We start from the raw sequence: 22,361 nt of genomic DNA, 5'->3' as shown, positions 1-22,361 counted from the left end.
CAGTGAGTGACAATGATCCCATGCTGAAGGATGGCTGGTGGCTCCCCACAGCTGCTGCTCGCTTTGCTTAATCGTCTCCTGACAGGAAGAGTGATAACATGCCAAAGGCTTCTCATCCCTCTTTTTATTTCGCTCTAATTGCTATTTTACTTTTCAAATAATTGACAGAGCTTAGTTATGCATTTTGTATTAGCCCAGTAGAGCTGTAGGAATGGGGAACACAACCCAAGTAGGATCAAAAGACGGACCCTGTGCTCCTCCCTCCTGGCCATCCCATCACCATGACCCCAGTCCCTGGCAGTGAAGCGAGAGAGACAAAAAAGAGCAAAGGAAATATTTCCTTTGAACTCCTTGCAGGAAAATACATCTCCTCAACCCAGAGTTTTTAAATGTCTAATTCACACAATCTGGTAGATGAAATTCAGTGAAGGGGTTGCCCCTTTCTAACAGGAAGGGATGTGTAGCAGTGGTATCCAGGTGCTGCCCAAGACATCAGAACAAACTGATCCCCAGTTTGATTCCACGGATGCCCTGTCCCTTGTCCTTGTTCTTTCCCACCCCAAATAAGCAGCATCAAGCCCACTGGGTTGGGTAATGGTGTTTCAAGGGAGTCCTTGGCTTTCTGAGCCTCCCTTCATCTATTGCCTGAACTGCCATGTGCAATCCTGCATTTAAAATGAATACAACAAACAGGTTGTGTCAGGCAGCAGAGAGCTGTGCCAGCTGCAAGAGCTTGTGATTTATTGGTTTTGTCCAGTGATCCACTGGGTGGGGAAAGCCCAGGGATAGCCCAGGGATACTGGGCCCCAGCCTCAGCTCCCACTGCAGCTCTGCACCCACCAAGGGGCTTTGGTGTGACAGCAGTTGTAGGGTTCCTGTCCTGAACAAAACGATCTTGTGGTGGACTCTGTTACCTCCCAGCTGAGGCTGCTGAGAGCCTGTCTCTGTCTGTCTGTCCCTCTGTGCTATGTGACAGTTGATGGAAGTCAGAATGAATGCCCAATTCCTGCCCAGCTGGAGATGACAGTCAGCTGATCCTTGCCCCAGGGGGCTCTTTTATCCTTCTTTAGCGTTTGCAGACAGACAAAAGTGATCACAGCTTTTCCTTCACCCCAGGGGTATTTCACCAAGCACATCTTTATGCCAAGCCTGGCAGGTTGTTTCCATACTGTTTGGATGAGGCAGTGCTGTCACGATTCACTAACACAAGCGGTAGTCGTGAGAGGTTTGTTTGATCTCAGAGTGCAAAAAGGACACCAAGGGGTTTCAGTTTAAATCACAACAGCAATAAGGCACCTTTATTTTAGTGCCAGCAACATGGGTTGTGCGATAGATGAGAGGGAGAGAGAGGGAGAGAGGGATAAAGAGGTAAAGAGAAAAGAGAAAAAGGGGGGGGGTTATAGCTACCAACAGACAAGACAGGGTAGCCGGGGTCTTCTTCCTTGGGGAGATCTCTCTCAGAAAGTAACTTAGAAAGTCACTTTCATAGTCTGTTTCAGAGCAAGGGGCAGCTGGCCAAGAGGTGGGGAGATTCACAGGCTGTTGTGGTGAGACCCGTTGCTCTGGGCAGCAGGTGTGAGGTACAGAACAGGCTGCTCCTCGCCAGTCCCTGCTCAGCAGCAGGAACGAGGGCAGGGCACTGTGACAGCACAGCAAACAGCTACAAACAATCACCTGGGCAGCATCCACCTCAGCCAGGCCAGAACCCCTGCACAAAGTGCCCTGGGGTCTGCAGGGTCTCGGTCTCTGCTCTTGAGATGGTTGTGAGGCAGATGAGGAAACATCAGACCCTCTCTTACAAGTGTGTGTTGGATAGAAACCCCAAGCAGAGCCAGGCTCCCACTCAGAGCACAGCTCACCCACATCTTTATCCTCACAAACACCGAGGCTTACCACGGCCAACACATAATTAAACAGCCAACCTTGGCAGCTAGCAGTAAATGCTATTGTTCACCAGAAACTTTCTCCATATCCTAAAAAAGATGAAGTTTTCCAGGTTACATCCAATGATTTCTCTCAAGGCTTTCTGTGCAACTGATTTCCACTGAACCAGAAAGCAGCTAATCAGCTGAAGGCTCTGTGGTGGGCAACTTGACAGACAGTTAATAGATTTAAAAATATTTTTTCTGTGATCTGCCAGAGTTATTTAGTTTCCCTTCAAGGTTTGTAATACAGCTCTATTCGCTGATTTATTTAAATTATTTTCCAGTTTACCTTGAAAATCACAGAAAATAGAAATAAATGGATAAAGCATGGAGTGCAAGGATGCATTGCTCTGGACTGTCTCCTTGGCTTCATCTTCACATAAGCACAGAAACAATGAGTCAAATGTAAGGAAATTGGAAAAACATTGGTTTAAGCATAATCAATTACTTATGTGTTACTGAATAACAAGAACAAACAATACATGTGCAGTTCAGATGAAAATCTGGATTTTTCGTGCATCTTATAGAAAGATGTGACCATTATCAACTCCACAATATTTTAAGATGACTGTTAACATGTAAGGTCTTACAAAAATCCCACATTCATCTCTCTGGTTTCATTCTGTGAGTTTTGAGGGAAACCCCGCCTCCCACCCAGCAAGGAAAGCTGAGGAAACTTCAGCTGATATATTACAGCTATAAAACTCAGCACATAAACTGTTGCATGGACTCTTATACATTTAGTGTAGCAATCCTGAGATCTCTATGACAACAATCCCAACAGATGCTCTCTGAATCCTGCTGCTGCACAAGGCACTTACTGTGCTTCTAATGGGAAAACCATTATGCTGATTCCCACAGATTATTTTTGGAGTGAGAAATTACTTGTTACGATATTTTACTAAGAATATGGAGAAGGGGTTGCACTGAAACGTGTAAAATGAACTAAAATTTGAGACATCTGAGTACAGAAACAAATGTAGGAGTTCATGGTGATGTCAGTGCTCTCCTGCCCCTTCCTTCCTTCTCTCCTATGGAAGGTCATTAGGAACTGAGTGGTTTGGGCCCAGCTTAGCTCCAGGAAGCCCAACCTGGAGTTCAAGCTGCATCTCGGTCCAAATTAGAATTAGAGAAGAAATCCTCTCCTCTTCCAGTCTGGCTGGGCTGCTCCACCATCCATATCCCCATTTGCCCGTTTATTTACGATGAGAGATCAGTGGAGAGCTGTTCCAGTTTTCTTCCATGAGACTGGAAGCAGTCAGAGGTGTCTGTCAGTCCCTTGCTCCCTCTGCCAGGGCAGTGGCCACGCGCACTGCTAAAGACACGGGCAGAGTCCTTTAAACGGCTCAGCCCACAAAACCCCATTTTCTTCTTTTTATTTTTCTGAAATAGGAATGGATTGAGAGCAGGCTCCCCTGTTTGCAGCAATGCCTGTTTCCATGGCACCCAGAGCAGCAGCTGATGGCCTTGTTGTAACAAAAACTCTAATAAATTTCAACAGATTGCTGGGAATTGCTTTTTTTTTTCCCCCTAAACCAAGACAATCCTCCATTCCTGGAATCGCCTCCTATATTGTCCTAAACTCTATGGTGAAGTCAAACTCTTCATAGTGATGATAGTTTTTAAACAAGAAATAAAATAGAACATGCATCCCTCAGAGAGAAAGAGAAGGAAAAAACCCAGACTTTATCAATTTTTCTTAGTTATCATGGACTCGACAGAGCTCTAAATGTATTTTGTCTGATGAGTCCTCCCAGTGCAGCATCTGTTCACAGCCACTGAAAAGCAACCATGGACAGGCTCAGACAGAACATCTCCCTTGTACTGTGCTCCTGAAAAGCTGATAAGCTGCTGTGCTGCCCTGTGAATTTTTGAAAAGACATTAATGAACATGGGTATTTTACACTCAAATACACTTTTCATCACTCTGATATTCATTTCTGTAAAACCTTATGAATATGTAGTATTGTCTCTTACTTCTTTTTAGGGTCTTCCATCCCAGGTTGAGTGATTTTTAGATTTCTTTGGTTTCTAAGGTGCTGAACCTGAGGATCCTTTGATTTTATGGACAATTATAACTGATTGAACATTGAGGACCATTTATGATACTGGGAAAAGCAGTGGAAGAGAATTGGCTTTTCACAGTTGCAAAGGTAGCTGAAAAAAAATCTGCACATTTTCCCTCATGCTTTGTTAATTATCCTGGTGACAGAAACCCTGTATTACACTGGCCTGGAAAGAGAATCAGATTTCAAAACTGAGGAGAAAACCAAAAGCAGTACTCAAATGACTATAAGGAGAGAAAAGTAGAGGAAGCAGTACCAACACTGCATTTAAGAATTCAGTATTATGGAAGATTCTGTGCTAAATTCAGAGTAGCTGTTTGCCAGAGATGTCCTCAGTGTTGAGCCAAGTTCTTATGTTGAAGGGCATCAATAAATGTTTGATCTGACTATTTCTCCATGTCCTGGTCTCAGTTCAGTGCTCTACTCTTTGTATCCCAGCACCTCACAGATGGTTACCCAAGACTCAAACTATGTCTTTCCCCAAAGAAGCTGCAATTCAGTTAATTAATTATACAAATAATAGATCCTGCAGAACTACAGAACTGCATATTCCTGAATGTGTGTCTTCTTGACACACTGTAAAAAATACAACTGAAAAGCCTTAACTGAATTTCAAAAAGAAACTACATTTAGATTTTAACATTTCTTTATGTATAAATCTTGTCAAAGGTAACTGTCCTACAGGTAATTACAGAGAAAAACATCCAGAAATAGAATCACATGAGCTTAACCAAACATGGCCTCAAAGGAAATGATCTTTGGGAGCCACAGGAAGGAAAATATGGATAGGGAATAAAGTGAGACTGCCTTTCTTTAGGAACAGTAACTTAATCACTACAGCTACTGACAGATCATTTCACTATGAGAAATAACATACATTAAAAACCATAGAGGAGTTTCTCAGTGTTTAGGGAGACACTGCTGTAACACATCTAAATTATCACTAAGAGGTTAGAAGTGCACTTTGGCACCCCAGGCTCTAGCATATGGTGTGCATCCTCACTTCTTGAGGCGCTGCACAGGCACAGGAAGTGTGTTCAAAGAAAACACAGCCCCAGCAAGTCTCCATTTCGTCCACAAAGGGCTTAATAAAATGACTGAAATTACTCCAGTTTAGCACATCATTATAAATCATTCTGCAGCCCTAATAGTCTCAGGTTCAGACATTAAAAGGACAATAAAACCACTTAGAGGATGTGTTCTCTCCAGTTAAGAAGCATGATGGAATTCACCAAACTTACTTCAGCTTCTGTGGAATCGCCAGGAACATTAATAAACTCAAGTGGTTGAGCAGTCTATTAATTTTGGACAGTGTGATTTATATTCTGATACTCTTTAGAAAGCTGCACAGACAAAACCTCTCACTGACTGATTTTGTGCACTGTTCCCTGCACTCCAGTAGTTTTCCTTCCACTTCCTGCCCTGGATGGACTTTTCCCCTGGAGATGAGAAGCCCTCTGCATATCCTTACTCAGCTGTGTCCTGCCTGCTGGAGGGGTCCAAGCAAACATGCCAGTGATGGAGCATTTTCCTCCAAATGTATGGAAAACGTGACCAAGCAGCTTCCTCTTTTTGCTTGGATAATCCTAGACAGACTGCTCCCAGGTGTGTGGGCATCCGCATCCTGCCCTCAAGCCATGGAAAAACTGCCACCCTGCTGACTGAACTCCACCTTGTAGATCTCTATTTTTCATCTTTCCTGTTTGTTTGACAGACTGAAGGATTGAAACAAGCAAGGGATTAGCATTTTTGTTTTAAAATGCTGCAAAAACTAATTTTGCTGGCATGGCACATGACCCATCCTCCAGGGAGAAACACTGTGCTGCTGTCACCATTTTTGCCATGACATCTTTACCATTGGCTGAGCAGGACAATATTCAATATCCAATATTCCTCTCAGCACAGCCCTTCCTCACCTCACTGAAAGTATCCCAGCCATCCTGTTGATCTATGTTGGCTAAATGGCAAAAAACTGCACTGTCTGTCCCCTCCATCAGGCTCCTCTGGTGCCATGGGAGCTTTAGATCAAACCAAAGCCATACAGTTTGTCCTGAAATTATATACATTAAATTTTCAAAATGCATCCCTGCAGCAAATTGTAATAAATACCACTGAGGAAATATTAAACAACTCCAGAAAGAATTGGAATTCTACCTAATTTGTGTCTCAGGCAGGTAAATTATTAGGAATTTGCTATCAGAGAGTAAAACATTTCAATCTTCCACAAGATAATAGTAATAAGACATGACGACAACTGTAATTTGTGCATTAGGATAGATCAAAAGAGCTGCTTAAGGGTGTGACAGTGGCTCATTTGCCATGGCAGAGTGTGACATTTTGTAAACCTGTGACATGGCTCAAGCTGTGCTGTGCTGTGATTGCTACACGTGCTCCTTTCCTCCTTTTCCCAACCTTGCTGGGGAAAACAATTCCTACACCTTCAACTACAAAGCAAAGTAAATGAGAGGGAGAGATTATTTGTGCTTGATGTGTTCTGCTTCTCACCCTCTATAATTTAATCCAATGGTGCTGCTCCACACAACTGATGTGATTTACTGGACTCTCTAGCAGCTAATGTTTTTATTTTGAAATTGTTATTTTATTGATTAGATTTTTCATATACTTCACATTTACTTTCTTCTATCTCCTCCAAAACACTTTCCACACTTCATTTTGTCCACAGTGCAGTTCTACCTACTTAAATATTGTAACATGTAATTTTATACAACATAGAATGAATGCAAGGTTCATGGTCAATTTGAAAGATTAAAAGTAAGGTTTAAATTCCCCTAGCTGAAAGTGACTTCTGGAAAAGTTAATTATTCCTCTTTATCTCACATTTACCCCTTAAAGCTGTCTGCTAAATCACAAGAGATCTGAAAGGATTTCACTCTTCACTCCTGGCCACAGAATGGCACAGCAGAATTTTAAAAGCTCAAGTAGCGTGTGAAACGTGAGGAGTTATTGCTACTATTTACAAAATACCAGGAACAAGTCCTGCTTTCAATTATTCCTGAAGATACTCCACTGAGTCTGATCCCCTATTGCCCTGCATAATATATACATTTAAATCTACACCAAGTGGGTTAGAAAGCACTCCTGGTCTGCTCTGCAAACATTTCAGCTTGAAGGGACACTGATAAAGAGCCACAAGAGAGCCACTTGTTTCTAACAAAGATGCTTTAGGCTAACAGAAAATATTATCAATAAACCTTCTGTGCATTTGAGGAGGGGAAAAATAAGCTGAATTTCTAACGTGCCCTGTCAAGGCAGCTGGCTGCAGTTCTCATTGGGCTGAATGGGATGCATTCGGTTTCTGCTGAAAAGAGTGGTAATGGAACATCAGTTTCAAAGAATATGTTATTAACATCTCTTATCTCAGAGATTATTATCTCATCTAATATGATTTCTGGAGCGGTGTTATCCCTGGAAAATCCCAGAGACATGCAGCCTGTGGCTGGGAGAGGTTAAGCACAGTTGTGTTGCCTGTACTCACAGAGAGAGCAGAGGAGAAGGGAAAACACCTGCTCAGGTCCTCAGGGCACCCTTGAGGCCTCAGGTGGGCATGAGAAGGATTGATCCTGAGAGCCAGCTCCTGGCTAGACAGGCTGGAGCGGGGTAAGCATCACCCTGCTGGGGGCCAGGGGGGAGAGAAGGGCTGGTGCTGGCTGAGGGCCACCCACAGCGCTGCAGAGGGTGCCAGCACTGGGCACTGGGTGCTCTGAGGAGAGTCCAGAGGCCACAGCTGGTTGCAGTGGGCCTGTCCAGCTCCAGAGGCTGGGAGAGCCAGCAGAACTGAGGCTTTTTGGGTGCCTGACCTGTGGGAATCCTCCTACAGCACATGGTCTTGTCCTTACGAACGGTGTCAGTGCTAACAAACAAGAAAAGACCCTGCATTCTGTACAGGAGTGAGAGGAAAGTTCTGTGGGATGTGCTGTGAGAATATCTGCTGCTCATACACGTGGTAAAAAAATACAGGGTTGAATTGGGGTTTGACAGCATTCTTAAAAGAGAACTTTGGAGGAGGAGGTTTGTGTCAGCTCTGTGACACGACCTTTGCAGCAGCCAACGGGCTGATTAGCTCAGCAGCCCATCAAAGCCTCACCACCACCACTGCCTCCCCCACATCCTTCCCCAGGGCTTTGCTGCCAGTGAGTTCTGCACAAACTCGTGCCTTTCCACAAGCCACTTGGGGTGACAGTCCAGAATCCCTTCTCTTGCCTCTGCTTTCCGTGGAGCTCGTGCACCTTCCCCAGCTCGTGTGGGGCTGCAGGTGAGCTCACCCAGCACCGCCTGGGCTCTGGGAAGGACACCCAGACACCTCCTGGAGCCACAGAGCCTCCTGCCAGGAGGGAAGGGGGAGGGGGATGGCTGCTGAGGGCTCACAGCAGTCACCTCCATGCCCCAACACCCCCGTCCATGGCAGAACAAGGGTTCTGGCACCTTGCACAGCATTAGGCAATGTGGGAACCCCTCCACCAGGATGAAATGTTTCCATGTTATCTAATTAGGTGTGACTTAATAAATAAGTTAGAGCAGTACAGGATGTTATAATGCAATCATGCTGTAATTAACAATTTTTGTCAATGCTACAGGAAAAGAGGCAGCGCTGAAAAAAAGTTGCATTTCCAGCATTGCCTGTTCCTCCCTCCTCCTGCACAAAAAACCAGGGATGCCTTCTGCCAAGAGAAATGGAGTCAAATATCTCCAGACATCTGTGAGCCTTGTAGTGCAGATTATTTTCCTAGAAATTAAACCATGGATTCCACAAAAAAGTATTATGGCTTTTCATGCGATAGGATACCAACAACACAGCAATGAAATCACAAATAGAGAGATTGGGGAACTGCTTGCAGTAGGATTCATTTGGCCTCTTGGTTTTTCTTTGTTAATTCTTCATGAACTGATTTGAACAAATACTACTTCTTTGACCACTAATTCATGCAAAGATGTTTCTATCTATAGACCACTTGCAAATGATGCACTGCTACTGCTGCCTCAGTGTAAACAATCACATAAATTATATATTATGAACTCTATTTACTGATCAGAGACTCGCTGAAAACGAAGCTGAAGTGCACAAGAAGGGTCACATCTCTTGTGACCAAACCCCTGACCATGGGGCTCAGTGAGAATTCTCATCTTAGTGCAGTTGTGCTCATGTATTCCCAGATTCTTGGTGCAAACACACTTTTTTATCTGTACAACTGGCTGGAATGACTGCCATTAACTTCCCAAATGATGAGTTTTTGGAGCACCACTTTCAAATAACATTACAATTGCAAATATAATGTGAAGTTTGTGACTACACAATAAATCCTGCTCTATTAAAATAATAAACAAAACTGACAGGATATTAAACTGAGTTTCCATGAAAACAATTCTCTGTGGTCTCCTGTGCCGGTTCATCAGCTCAGAGCTTGATCAGACACTGCCATCGAGACGAACCCAGAGCTAAGAGCTCACGCAGGGAGGAGAACAAGGAGTCCAATCCAATTTCACCCCAAATGATTTTTGTTTGCTCTTTGTTTATTTGTTTAACACTGAAAAACTCACATGACTTCGACACAAAACTGCCAGAAAGTTTTTAATCTATGAGACAAAAGCAGGAAAACTTAAACCAGTAAAAAACCACAAAACCAAACACCAAAGGTTAAGAACAACCCAAAAAGGACTGGAACAGTTAACAAGCTGATCCTGTGTAGGCGATAAACTATTAGTAGGTATAATCATTTAAAAGAAAATATAAAATATCATCATTTAAAAGCTGGTCTTAATAATTCTTTGTTTTTTTGTCCCATAGAGCTTTTGCAATTGCAGGGAATACTTGTGAAATACATTATCCATGAGAATATTCCATGGCTGTCTCTGTGTGGGGCTGTAATGCTTTCATCTCCTGCTGTATACAATAAACACTTATGTCCAAAAGAGATGAGGGCAGCTCGTGACAGAACAAGGAACAATCTCAGGCTTTACACTGACACATTGTTCAGACCTGTTGTAACACAGACCTGAAGAATGAGGGGGAACTTTGTAGCTGCAGCCTGCCTAAGCCCTGAACCCAGCCTCTGGAGACAGAACCTGGCAAACTGGGATGCCATAATTGTCCTGCTGGCTGTAATTTATCCATCCTAATAATACACTTACATTGATGCCAGTCCCTGAGCAATAATCTCCAGACTCCACAGTCTCATATGCATAATTCAAGCACATGATTAAGATAACTGGATATTTCCTGGGGGGGAATACTGAGATTTAGGTTCAGTTCTGCTCAACTTTGCAACAGACAGAACTAGCTTCTACACGTATCAGAACACATAGTAAGTAACAAATTTCAGATTTTGTGGGGGGGACATATTCATATCTATGACAAAAAACCATTTATACTGCAGCTGATTAGGTTCTTGACACACCAGTGAATGAATCAAATTTCAAATCTGATGCAAAGCATTTTTACTCTTCCTTATCCCTTTCTATCTTCTAACAGAAGTTTTCCACTTCTGCTAGAGTTTTGATCATCTATTCCTGTATTGCAAGGAAAATCTCTAACTTTTGCATTTTAGCATGTTTTTCATCTTTTGAGTAAAGTTATTACCTATTTTCAGCCATATTTATCCTTCATGTAAGTGCAGCCAGGATTTCTTTTAAAATGTCCAAGAATGCAATCAATTATGGGTCTGACCTGCTAGGAAATTCTTTCAGGATCTGATACAGAGAACATAGCAAACACTCCAACAAACTTGAAAATTCTTTAAGGGGGTATGAACAACAAAGTAAAAGCTTGCTAGTTCAGGCAAGAGAGAATAGAGACACTGATGGAGAATTTCACTAACATGGTATGGTAAAAGTTATCAGCAGCCCTACTGAGGGAAGCACTAAGTTAGGATTTCCTTTGCAAGAATAAACAAGTGAAAATAGCTATTCTATCTGTGCTGTGAGTTCTGCCTCCCACTCTGGTGGACAGGAGGCATCTCCCTCTTGCAGAGCCTGTAAACCATAGAAAGTGCAATTTCACCAGAATAAGAATTTTTAAACTACGGCAGATTCAGGCAAGAGCAGCAAGTTTTCTAAAGGATTTACTTATGGAACTCAAAGTCATTCAGAGGTCTGGAAATGTCTGCTCAGGCTTCTGGCTGACCCTTGAGGCACTTTGATCTCCTGGGAAAGAGAGAAGAGGCCAGGGATCTGCATGAGCTGGGGGCTGAAGCAGTGCTGGAGCCTGGGGATGCCACCCACACATTGCACTCCTGGCAGAGCCCCCGTCACCCCCATGGGGTCTGGGAGAGCTGGAACACAAACCTCTACCTTACAAACTCCACCTGGGATTGCTGACTCTCCAAATGTCCCCTCAGACCGGGGCTTTTGGGTTCAGCTGTTGGTTTTACTCACACATTGAAGCAGAATGGCAGAGGTTTGTCCCTCTGCTCCAAGCCACGCTTCACAACTCTGCATCATTCTGAGTCAGTAGAAGTAGCAATTCACCTGAGACTTTCACAGGCATCACACTGACCCAAAGCAATCCCTTCAAAATTCTGTGAGCATTTGCAGCATCCTTATTATTCAGCATTTCTGAGCTGCTAAATCTGGGAACAGCTGTGGATAGATGCTCGGAGGATTAGGCTGTACTTTGCTAATAAGACCTGACTGCAGCATCTCAGGAAACAGTGAAAGTCATTCTATAAATAGTGAAGGTTTCTGTTACAAAATGCTTTTACATATATTAAATCAAGATGCTGTAATTAAAGTAACTGTTTCAGAGGAACAGATAATAAGGAAAAAGTCATTAATAATCTCTTACCTCTTGTGGCTCAGGGAAAAGAATCTGATTGAGTCAAGCTAAAAATGCTCTGCAGTTGAAACAAAGTAGTTATATTTTCACTGGTTTAAAATAAATTACTGGTAGAGAAAATGATAAGGAAAACATACAAGTCTATTAGTAATACACACTGCTATAGGTCTTCTAAGGTTTTCCTAAGCATATCACAGTGTTTTCATAATCACAATCAAAATAGCTGGTTAAGCGAGTGATGTAATTTAAATTACAGAATTAAAATGTTTCAACCATTTTCCTGCAGATTTGGAATGGCTCCTTAAAGCATCTGAAGTGCCAGTGGAGTGCCAGGATTCTCTGCAGTCAGTGATTGTCTGCTGTTTGCAATCAGTCTCCAATTTGTCACTCTGCTTCCAATAAAATATTAATGCAATCAGATGAAATTATCCCCCTTGCAGCCCCACGTGTCCTTTGGAGTCAGTGTTGTGTTTGCTACTGCTCCAAGTGGCTCCATGGGGCTCCAGAGGGGCAAGAGATGCTGAGAGATCAAAAGGTGACAATTCAAAAATGATACTTGAAGCAGCATTTTTAAATACATCATGGCATTATAAAGTACAGGGTCACTCTGTCCTAGGACACAATTCCTGAGATGCCAGAGGCTTCCTGGTGATGGGGAATATTTGAGATACTCACCACACTGTTGCTTTTGTCCAAAGAGGGTTTCAGTTGTCAGCAATAAAGCTGGAAACCATGAACATCAAAAATCTGTAAAGAAATTAAGTTACCTAAACAGCACAGTGAAGTAATTAGTCACAATTAGTGGAGCTATAAATTATAAGTGATTAAAAATGAGGTTTAGATAAAGACAGTGAATTTGACTAAAAATGTTTCCATTAGGAAGATTTAACCTTCTCACCCATTAAATCTGAACATTAATCTACAGATGAAAATCAAGTTACAATTGAACAGAGACAATTACATTTCCATTCTGGTTGACAGTAAGCTCAGGTTTCAAATCTAATCCAGTTATTTTGTGACCTCGGGCACCTCATCTAAAGTCCTTTCCATCTCTAAATGAAGATAATACTTCCCTGCCTTTGTGAAGAGCTTTGAAACCTTGGCTGAATTGTTATTATTTATGTGTACAGCCCTGAAAGCATAACTCAACAGGATGGCTGTGTTTGCACATCTGAGCCCGGACGGTATTGTGAGCAAAATATTTACTCTCTCTGCACCCAAATAAATTTTGCTGGAAATATTGCAGCAGATGACTACTAACACTTTGCTTGCCTGCTTGTTTTTCCAAGAGAATCCTAAATAAAGCTCTGGATCCCTCCAAAATGTATGTACTTGACTTTAGTCACAGAAATCGATCCACTGAAATCCATGGGACTGGTCACATGCCTCTGTTAGGTTTAAGTGCACAGCAGCAGCACAATCACAACTTAAGGGAGCACCAAATATCAAATCCATCTTTAAGCCATGCAAAGCCATCCTACACCAACCCCACCTCGATGCCTTTGTCCTCACACATCCCAGTTTGTCCCGCTCCCACTGAAGTCTTTGGATCAACATCTGATTAATTTCATTGACTGATGAAATACATCAATTTTTCATTCAGTACAGATTCTGGCTGTCCCCTAAAGAATTGCCTGATCTCATCCTCTGGGGTTTTAAAGAGTTCAACAGCAAGAAAAAGAATTAGGTGTGGAGTATTGGCAGGGTTTGATAGATACAAATTAATAGTGATGACATCACTGAATATGTTGTCTAATTAAAAAGAAAAAAAAAAAGAAAGATTGGTAAAAAGAAAAAATAAAGATTGGGAACGTATAAGCATGAAAGAAAGAGCTCTCTTTCAGCCTCTACCCTAAGAATTATTAAATCACCTCCCCTCAAGCTCGGGAGCACTACCCTGTTTCCAAGGGACTGGGATTACTGTGAGTGGGTGAGGGAAGGTGATGACAGTTCAGCAGTGCAGCACAGGGCAGGAGAGCACATCCAGCTGACAGCACAGCCACGGGATCAGCACAAACAGCCCAAATCATTCCAATGATGGAAGGAAGTCCCTCAGCACCTCCTCTCATGCTGGAGATGGTGTGAGCAACAGCTCCAAGAACCTCAGGGACGAACCGTGGCAAGATGAAACGTGGTGGTTCTTCTCCTTTTGGATTTTCTGCTTGCTTCCCACTCCAGCTGCAGACACGGCTCACACAAAATCACCATTCCAAGTGCCCTGCCAGGTAAGCTGACTCAGCAGGTACCAGAGAGCCAGATTTGTAAAATGAGCTAATTCTTAAGCCCCTGACTCCCAGAGAAGCCAGGAGCACAGCCCTAGTGCCCTGCTGCTCACCAACACCTGCCTGAAGCTGGTGCAGGCTGACCTGTGTTGCAGAGGTCTGTGGTGACACTTGTGCATTACCAGTTCTCACATTTAGGATTTTCCTTTCTCCTGAAGTGCCTGTGCCATTCTGAAAACAAGGATGAGGTGTGCCTGCAGCGTACCCTGCACCACCACCTTTGGCTTGCTGTGACAATGAGGGTTGGCACACAAATATCAGCCATCTCTGGGAGTGAGGCATTTTTCTCACCTCCTGAGAAGGGGATGGAATATCCCCTCCTCTAATGAAAGTGATTGTTCTTTCATATTCCTAAGCCTTCTAGGTTGTGTTTTGTAGCCAGCAGCCAAAAAAAGCTCCAAAAGGAGTCTTCAGAAGGCAAATAAAAGCCAATGTGGACGTGAAGGTCGTGCAGGCTCACCAGGAGCAGCTGTATTTCTGCATTGCAGCTGAAATCAAGATTATGCTTCAGGTTTCCTCTGCAAGCCCCCAGGGAGAACATTGCTCACAGAGATGCAAAATTAAAAGTACAAGTACAATGGATTTCTTGCTCATTGGGTACGAAGGCCACAAACAACATGACTGCACTTTCACACAATAAATAGAAATGTTTTAATTTAACGATGACTCTGCTGTTACCAAGAATACCTTTAAAGCTTTCAAAATATATTTGCAAGATTTCCTCTTTGGCACTGCTATTAGCAAAAAGCAATGCAGAGCAGGTCAGTAACTGGCTGAGGCTCAGAATGGAGCCAACATCATCTCTGGCAGAACCTTCTATCACTTACAAGGAGTGAGTGACACACAGGCAAAATTAAAAGTATTACCTAGAAGGAAAAGACCTAAAAGGTAGGCCAGGGCTACAGAAAAAGCCATAACTGTGTCAAAACAACAAGTCTGAAGGGAAATAAAAACATGAAATAGAAGCCCAACTATAAAAATGGATTTTTTCAGTTTTTTCAGTTACTTTAACTTCTCTAAAAGTCAGAGGAAAGCTGAGAGTGAAAGAGGGATGTGACAAACTTCCAGCTTTCAATCTGAACTGCCTGCAATCTATCTCCTGCTGAACTGGCCACGTTTATCTAAAACTGGGGTTCTAAGCTCGTGACAAAGATCACTTCCATTATTATGAGTCACACAGAAAATCACAAGTCACGTTCCAGAGGGCTATATTGAAGTATAACTATACTTAAAAATGTTTATAGGTCAATGTTGGAGTTTTTTTGGTTATGTTTTTTCCATGTGTGTGTGTGCCAACATGTGAAAAAACACATGGTCTTATTTCAGAAGTATTCCATTGTTTTCAGGGCCACAACAGTATGTCCTATATGGCTTTTAACTTTGATTATCTGGAATTTATAGCAACATATGTAAGACAACATTTAAAGCTTGATAGCTGTGGCCAGATCCCATTTTTTTCATCAGTTAAATAAATGACTTTGCCTTTTTTTTTTTTTTTTCTGGTGTTTGTTCAACGGGAAATGAGAAGAGGTAGGGAAAATGGGTACAGAATGACACCCTTTACTTTTTCACAGGAAAAAATATTACTGAATATGCAAGTTGAATTGCATGACTCCAATTATTTGGTACCTAAATCTCATCCATTCTCTTCTGTAGAGTGATTTAATTGAAGAACAGATCCCCTGGGATCATTCCCAGGCTGTCCAAGTGTGTCTCTGGGTCACACCAAAGAGCACTTAAGCAGGTGAAGTGACAATTCCAGGGGCTGTCATCAGGCAGAGCATTGAGAGCCTCATTCTAGTGGCCTGCTGAGATGCCCAAATCTCAAAGTTAAGCCTGGGGCATTAAGTACATTCCAGTCCAGGACAAGCAATGCTGGGGAGCCTGAGGGAGCTATAGGGAAACAACCTGATCTTTCTCTTCCCATGAATTTTAAGCACTGGCACTTCCCTGCTAACTCTGTGCACTGTGGACCATGAGAAGCAGAAATATTTGACTTTTGGGTATTTAGCAGCGAGCTAGATGGAATAGTTCTGCTCTGGGTAAGGCAGACATTTGCTCACAGGTGCTGAGCACAGAACTGTATTTCCCACTTGTGCAGCAGGTGAATTACCTGAGAAACCAGCTCAGATCAGCTCCCTGCAGCCAAGCAAAAAAGTCAAAGTCAGTGATGTGCAGATGTTGTTTTCTCACCCAAACACCCACTGCCCCTCATACTGCCTCCCTTCTCACACATGGCTTTTTTACTGTATTTCCCTCAAAATCTTTCTTTTACCCCGATTATCCCTCTATCCTTTACTCTTCATGGGCTATTTGAAAACCTATTTCTATTTTAAACAAGGTAAGTTATCCAGGGTGCATCTTACCTTAGTACAATCCATGTGTTCCCATCTACTAATAGATTCCAACTACTCTCCTGCAGGAAGTAAAGAAAATACCCCACACCTCAAACAATGAGAGCTCCTTTGACTGTTTCAGGCTATTAACTGTTGTCAGTAATACTACTGTTATTCTTTATTTATAACTAACCTCAAATAATATTAAATTACACCACTAGAGAGACTTCTTTTAAATAATAGCTATACAAAAGGTCCCACTTCACCCCTAAGATGCAGGGAGTCAGGAACGTTAAAGAACCAAAATGAGGATAAAAGAAAACCAGAAGTCTGAAAATTGTCAGGAAAAAAAGAAAAAGGTGTCAGGGCAAGCCCCCTCTGTGAAGCTGCACAGGAAAAGGCAAATTTATCCTTAGCAAACCATTGCTGCAGCTGACTGCTTTATGTTCCAGCAGCATCAGGATTCCCAGGGGACAGCACAGTGGGGCCATATGTTCAGCTACAGAGGCATATGTTGGATACTTTATGGACATAAAGTCAGAATTCCTCAGCTGTGCCTCAGGAGAAGGGTTGCAATGGCCCAAGAAATAAATCCTGAAGTGCACTGAAGTTACTCATTTATCACATCTTTCTCCTGCCCCAAAATCACTCAGAAAGGAGCAGCAAACAGCAGTGAATGAAAAGAAACTCTGTTTCTAGAAACTGATTTTAAGCCACGGGTTCACTGCCTTTGCAGGTAAGGAGATGCTGTGTTCAGGCTGCAGATAGAGTCTCCAGGGGGATTTCACAAATTATTAATGGGGGAAGGAAAACAGAGAGCTCAGTCAGACTCAGAAATGCTCCAGGTATTTGTCTGGCCAAAAATAAAACAAAGTAAAGCAAAACAAAGCACTAAAATAACCTAGGAAGGCTCCCTCTCTTCAGTACAGTGTCACTGGTGTTTTACCACCACAGTGAACCTGACCCTGTTTTCCCAGCCCTGCTGTCTCCAGCTATTCCATTACACACCAATAACAATCCATGCAGGGTTCTGAAAATGGCTGCACACAGCTGGAAAATCACTTTTTCTAGCATTTTCTTTGTCAATTTTTGCCCCTAATACATATTTGACCTGCTGGTCAGACTCCCCACTGGCCCAACCTCATCAGGATGAGAGAAAGGCGAGCACTGTCAATCAAGGGCTCCTCTGGCTTCCTCCCTCTGAGTGTTTATTGAAGGAATCACTAAATCTGTCTACAAGTACCTTTTCTCAAGAAATAACTGCCTGCTTGTGGTGCTCAAATAAATATCTTTTATTGCCTGTGTGCAACTCCTGGTTTTATGGAGAATTGGGGAGATTAAGGATTAATTACAGCACTCATGGCATGTCCTTTGGAAAAACAAAGCCTCCCAAAATAAAACCAAGCCAAGCAGAGGTGCTGTGCTCAGGACTTTACAGTTTCCACCTCAGAAATCCACCAGCCCAGCTGTCTGCACTATGTATGGAAGCACAAATTACAGGAATCCTATGGATTGGCTGCTGATAATTCCTAGTCTGGATTTGTAGGCACCAGAGGTTTAGATCAGTTTAGTGAAACCACCAGCACATTCCACTGCACAGAAGTAAGGGCTAAGATTTGAATGGCTCTGTCCAAGTAGACCTGAATAGGATGGATATTGCAAACCAATAATTTCTCCCTGCATACACACAAATCTAGATTTTCTGTGTTGGATTTAATTGAAAATAGTTGTCATGTAATCTTTATAACAGGGCTTTATGGAATTACATGTTTACCAACACTGCTATGCTGTTAAACTCTGCTCCCCTGAATGCAAAGTGAATTTTGCCATTAAATTCAGAGTGACCATGATTTCACATTTGGCTCGTTTTTCATCCTTAGAGAGTCTGGAGCTCACCAACAAAAGTTCTGATTTTACGACTCTCCATTCACTGCCAGTTCATTTTATGTCTACAGAAAACTGATCAAAGTCAGGTCATTAATTGTTTTTTCACAAAGCAATGAAAAAGCCATTAATTTTGAAACGGAGCCTACACTATGAATGTTCTTGTGGTTTACACTGAAGATTGATCTGGTATCTATTTATTAGTGCAGTTCTATGTACTTTAACTAATGGCTCTTTAGGTCTTCAGACTAATGGTTTCTTCATATGTTCCCATGCAGAAGTATTTACCACTAACTTCAGAGAAAATTGGCTTCATGAAGTAAATGTTTATCACACTGAAAGAGAAAAGTCAATGACGAAAAACCCCTGCACAACTTAAAGGGCTCCACTAACATGGAAATACATATTTTATCCAAATAGGTAAATAGATATTATTTCAGAAAAAAAGCTGTACTTCTAACATTTTTGGCTGTTAAACAGATCTTTTAAATATTTTGTGTGTCACACCCCATTTATCTTTTATTTTTATTTCCAGATAATCTGATATCAGTGAGAGCCTCTGGCAGTTGTTTCACCCTCATCTTCCCTGGCTGCCCAAGTGGGCAGATGGGAAAAGTGGCAATATTTGCTGCATGAAGAAACGTGGCCCTGAAAACATCAACTAAAATATCTTGGTTAGCTTAACCAGAATGGTGGGAATTGATTTCTGATTAATTGTAGTCAAGGGAATCGTATCCAAGTGATCACTGTGAATGTGGTGTGGGAACCGAGTGTTGTCACCTCCAGTGCCAATTACTAATTTATAATATTTTAATGACTCATGTTTAGGCATTTCAACTAAAAGCAGTCAGTCTATTAAACTTTTAAATGTAGATGCATTTAGGATGTGAACACTCTTCAATTTCCACTCGGTGTGCACAACAACTTAATAACATCATTACACGTAAATACAGTGCTGTACATGAGGAGTAAGCTGTGGTACAGCAGAAATTGGATTGCACATTTGCCCTAATTATTTGATGAGATAACACTACACCAATTAACTACATATTTTAATTTCTCTTTCTACTGAACTGTGCCTAGAATTGAAACAACTTTGTATTGTTATGGTCTAAGCCTAACTTTCAACCAAGACAAAAAAAAAAGTTCCAATACGACTTGCAAAAAGCCCCTTAACCACAAATCCGGGGGCTGGGATAACATGAAATTTTTCAGTATCTATGCAAAACAGTTAGGGAAAGCCATTAAGATGCTGAATGGAATTCCACTTCTTGCTTTCATGCTACCCTTAAATCCATGGATTAATCCTTTCATGGGGTCTGTGAGGCAGAGACCCATTCAGTTTTTCCCTTGTTCTAAGGCCAGAATCCAAACTGAACATGTTAAATGACAGGTAACATTTCTATTAATCCTCTAACTCAGTCAGGTTACACTTCCTTGCCATAAAAATTGTTCTGGTTCCCTGTGGATTTCCAAACAATTTGCTTGGAAGCTCACAGGAGGGTTGGTGCAATCCCAGCTGTAAAATGAATGTGGCTGCACACGCTTACACAGCTGTGGGAGGCAGGAAAATGGGACAAAATCTGTATTTCTGAGCAATTTGGGACAGGACAGACCTGAACACTGCCAGGTTTCATGGACAGAGAAGGTTCAAAGCTGTTGTGTAGTTTGGCACTGTCCAGATCATCACCAACCAACCTTTTTTTTTTAATATGCAAAGTAAATTTACATGAAAATTGTAGATTTGTCAACTGAACCCTCTCAATACTATCTTTGAAAACCAAGACAGGCTCAAATCCTATCCATAAAGCACAAGCAGAATCAGTGAAGACTATGTAGTCCTTTAGTGGCTGCCTGTTATGACCAGTCAAAAATCACAGAAGAAACATATGATTTTAATCCTAGACACATCTTTGTACATTCCTTTAACAGATTTAAATATATTTTTTATTTCCACTGTAACTTCATTTTTTTGCTTTCCTAATTTTTTCTTCCTTTGTTGATAATCATCCCTCCACTGCTGAGTGAGAGCCTCACCTGCCTCAGTGAAATTCCCAACCATAATGCCTTAAACTCAATCAATAAAAGTGAGTTTCACAGAACATTTGGATTAATGAGGCACTGATAAAAATTCAGTGGTTTCAGTTTCCGTGCAAATGGGCTCTAACACACTGTACTGCAGGTACAATCCTTCTGGCACTAACGAGGAGAGCTGGCCTGAATGCTAAATGGTCACCCTGTGCTCTGGGGTGTTCCTGCCACAATTATCCCAAACAGCCAAGCACATCTTCTGGAAATCAGGAGAATAAAGATGTTCCCAAAACTGACCTCGGAGCCCTGGTTACTACAGGGACATTGAGCTGTTGGAGTGAACCCAGAAGAGATCATCAAATTGATCAGAGGGATGGAACTTCTCTGCTATGAGAAAAGGCTGAGAAAATTTGGATTGTTCAGCCTGGAAAAGAGAAGCTTTGGGGTGATCTAACTGTCCCTTCAAGTACCTGAAAGGAACTTACAGGAAAGATGGGGCAAGATATTTACAACAGCTTGAGTGACAGGACAAGGGAGAATGGGCTCAAATTGAAAGAGAGTAGGTTTAGACCGGATTTTAGGAAAAATTTCCTGTGAGGATGGTGAGGCCCTGGTACAAGTTGCCCAGAAAAGCTGTGGGTGCCTCTGAATCCCTGGAAGTGTCCAAGGCCAGGCTGGAACTGGATTATCTTCAAGGTCCCTTCCCCCCCAAACTGCCCTGGGATTCTGTGACTCTGCTACTTACTGTTCAGGGAGCTTTGGCAGCGGTAGCAACAAATACAGCCAAAAACGTCCTCTGGTCCCTCCTGCTGTAAGTTACGTACACCTGCCAGCAACAGAGGACGGAGTTTTCTCCCCAGAGTGCACTATCCTTCACTCATCATGCCTTGGAAATGTAACAGCACAGAAAACCAGTTCTTCTACTTGACTAGACTACAACAGCCCTGCAGAGGACAATGTCCTGCCCACAGAACCAGCACCTAATGGTCACTCTCTCCTCTCCAAGGGATTGTGGAGAGGTTTTCACAGCCCACATCAATCCCCAGACTAATGCACAACACCAGCTTTTGCTTTGCTGCTTCATTTATCACTCCAGGATGGCCTTTTCCCTGGCTGCACTGAGGCTGGTCCCACACAGCAGTCAGACCTCCCCAAACACCTTTAAGTATCTGAAGCCCAAACTCAAACACAGCTCTCTGCCTGCCTTTTGACACAGGAGCAGCGAGAGGCATTAACATTCATTGACAAAAGTAAAAAAATAATTTAACTGGAATAATTATTTTAAAAATACCTTTTAGCAGCGCAGAATCATCTGTGGATCCTGCTTATCACGATCACTTACCTTGCAGGTAATTTCTTCTTAATAAAAAATAGATCTAATTGATATTTAATGGGAATTCTGGCAATGCTATTTAAAAGATACTTTCACCCATTATTTTGCCTTTAGAAACACCCTGCTGTCAAACTCTTCAGTTTGATAGTCACTGATGGAATAAATATTTTGAAATTCACTTTTTGTCCCCTGGTTAGATGGGAACAGACACAGGATAATGGCTGTGCACAGCTCGGCTGTATTTGCAGGCTTTTGATGTTGCACTTTGGCTCAGATTTTTGATCTTTGATTCCCACTCCTGTTTTTTGCCCGACTGCTTGTTAACAGCAGTGCCTGGGACAGCTCCTCTCACTGGGGGAATCCACCACGATGGAATGCTGCCTCTCCCTCCCTTGATCCAACCATTTCTCATCTCATGCTACGTGGAGCGTGTTGCCAGAATTGCCCCTCCAAAACCTGAAGTGATTTAATGTAGCATACAAAATGTCATCTATACAATTACATGTAAAATGGGGAAAATATGCAAGCACAGGGAATTAGCCTTGGAAGAGTTCCACAGGAAGAATTTTCTTTTAAAAACACTGGCTTTATTGCACCCAGGGGAAGCACAGGGGAGTTCCTGCTTCCTATTTCTTATGATGTGCGAGTTCTTCACACTGGGCCACTGAGTTTCTGCAAGGCACTTGACAAAACAACAGATGGAGAAAGGAAAAGA

General features: G+C 42.3%; 2 long non-coding RNA genes across 2 annotated transcripts in view; one reads left to right on the top strand and one right to left on the bottom strand.

Annotated features, from left to right (window-relative positions):
- The window catches only part of LOC111926412 (uncharacterized), a 60,490-nt gene that overhangs the window by 4,518 nt on the left and 33,611 nt on the right, over positions 1-22,361 (bottom strand). Inside the window, exon 7 of the long non-coding RNA XR_015282467.1 lies at positions 12,456-12,527. This is a non-coding gene — a long non-coding RNA (uncharacterized LOC111926412). The remainder of the gene's footprint in view (positions 1-12,455; positions 12,528-22,361) is intronic.
- Positions 1,727-3,437, top strand: LOC111926673 (uncharacterized). Its single transcript, XR_002863111.2, has 2 exons — positions 1,727-1,801; positions 3,318-3,437. It is a non-coding gene; the product is annotated as an uncharacterized LOC111926673 (long non-coding RNA).

This window comes from Cyanistes caeruleus, chromosome 2 (assembly GCF_971803275.1).
Source record: "Cyanistes caeruleus chromosome 2, bCyaCae1.hap1.1, whole genome shotgun sequence".
NCBI classification, from domain to species: domain Eukaryota; kingdom Metazoa; phylum Chordata; class Aves; order Passeriformes; family Paridae; genus Cyanistes; species Cyanistes caeruleus.
This window is presented reverse-complemented; position numbering and strand designations above follow the sequence as displayed.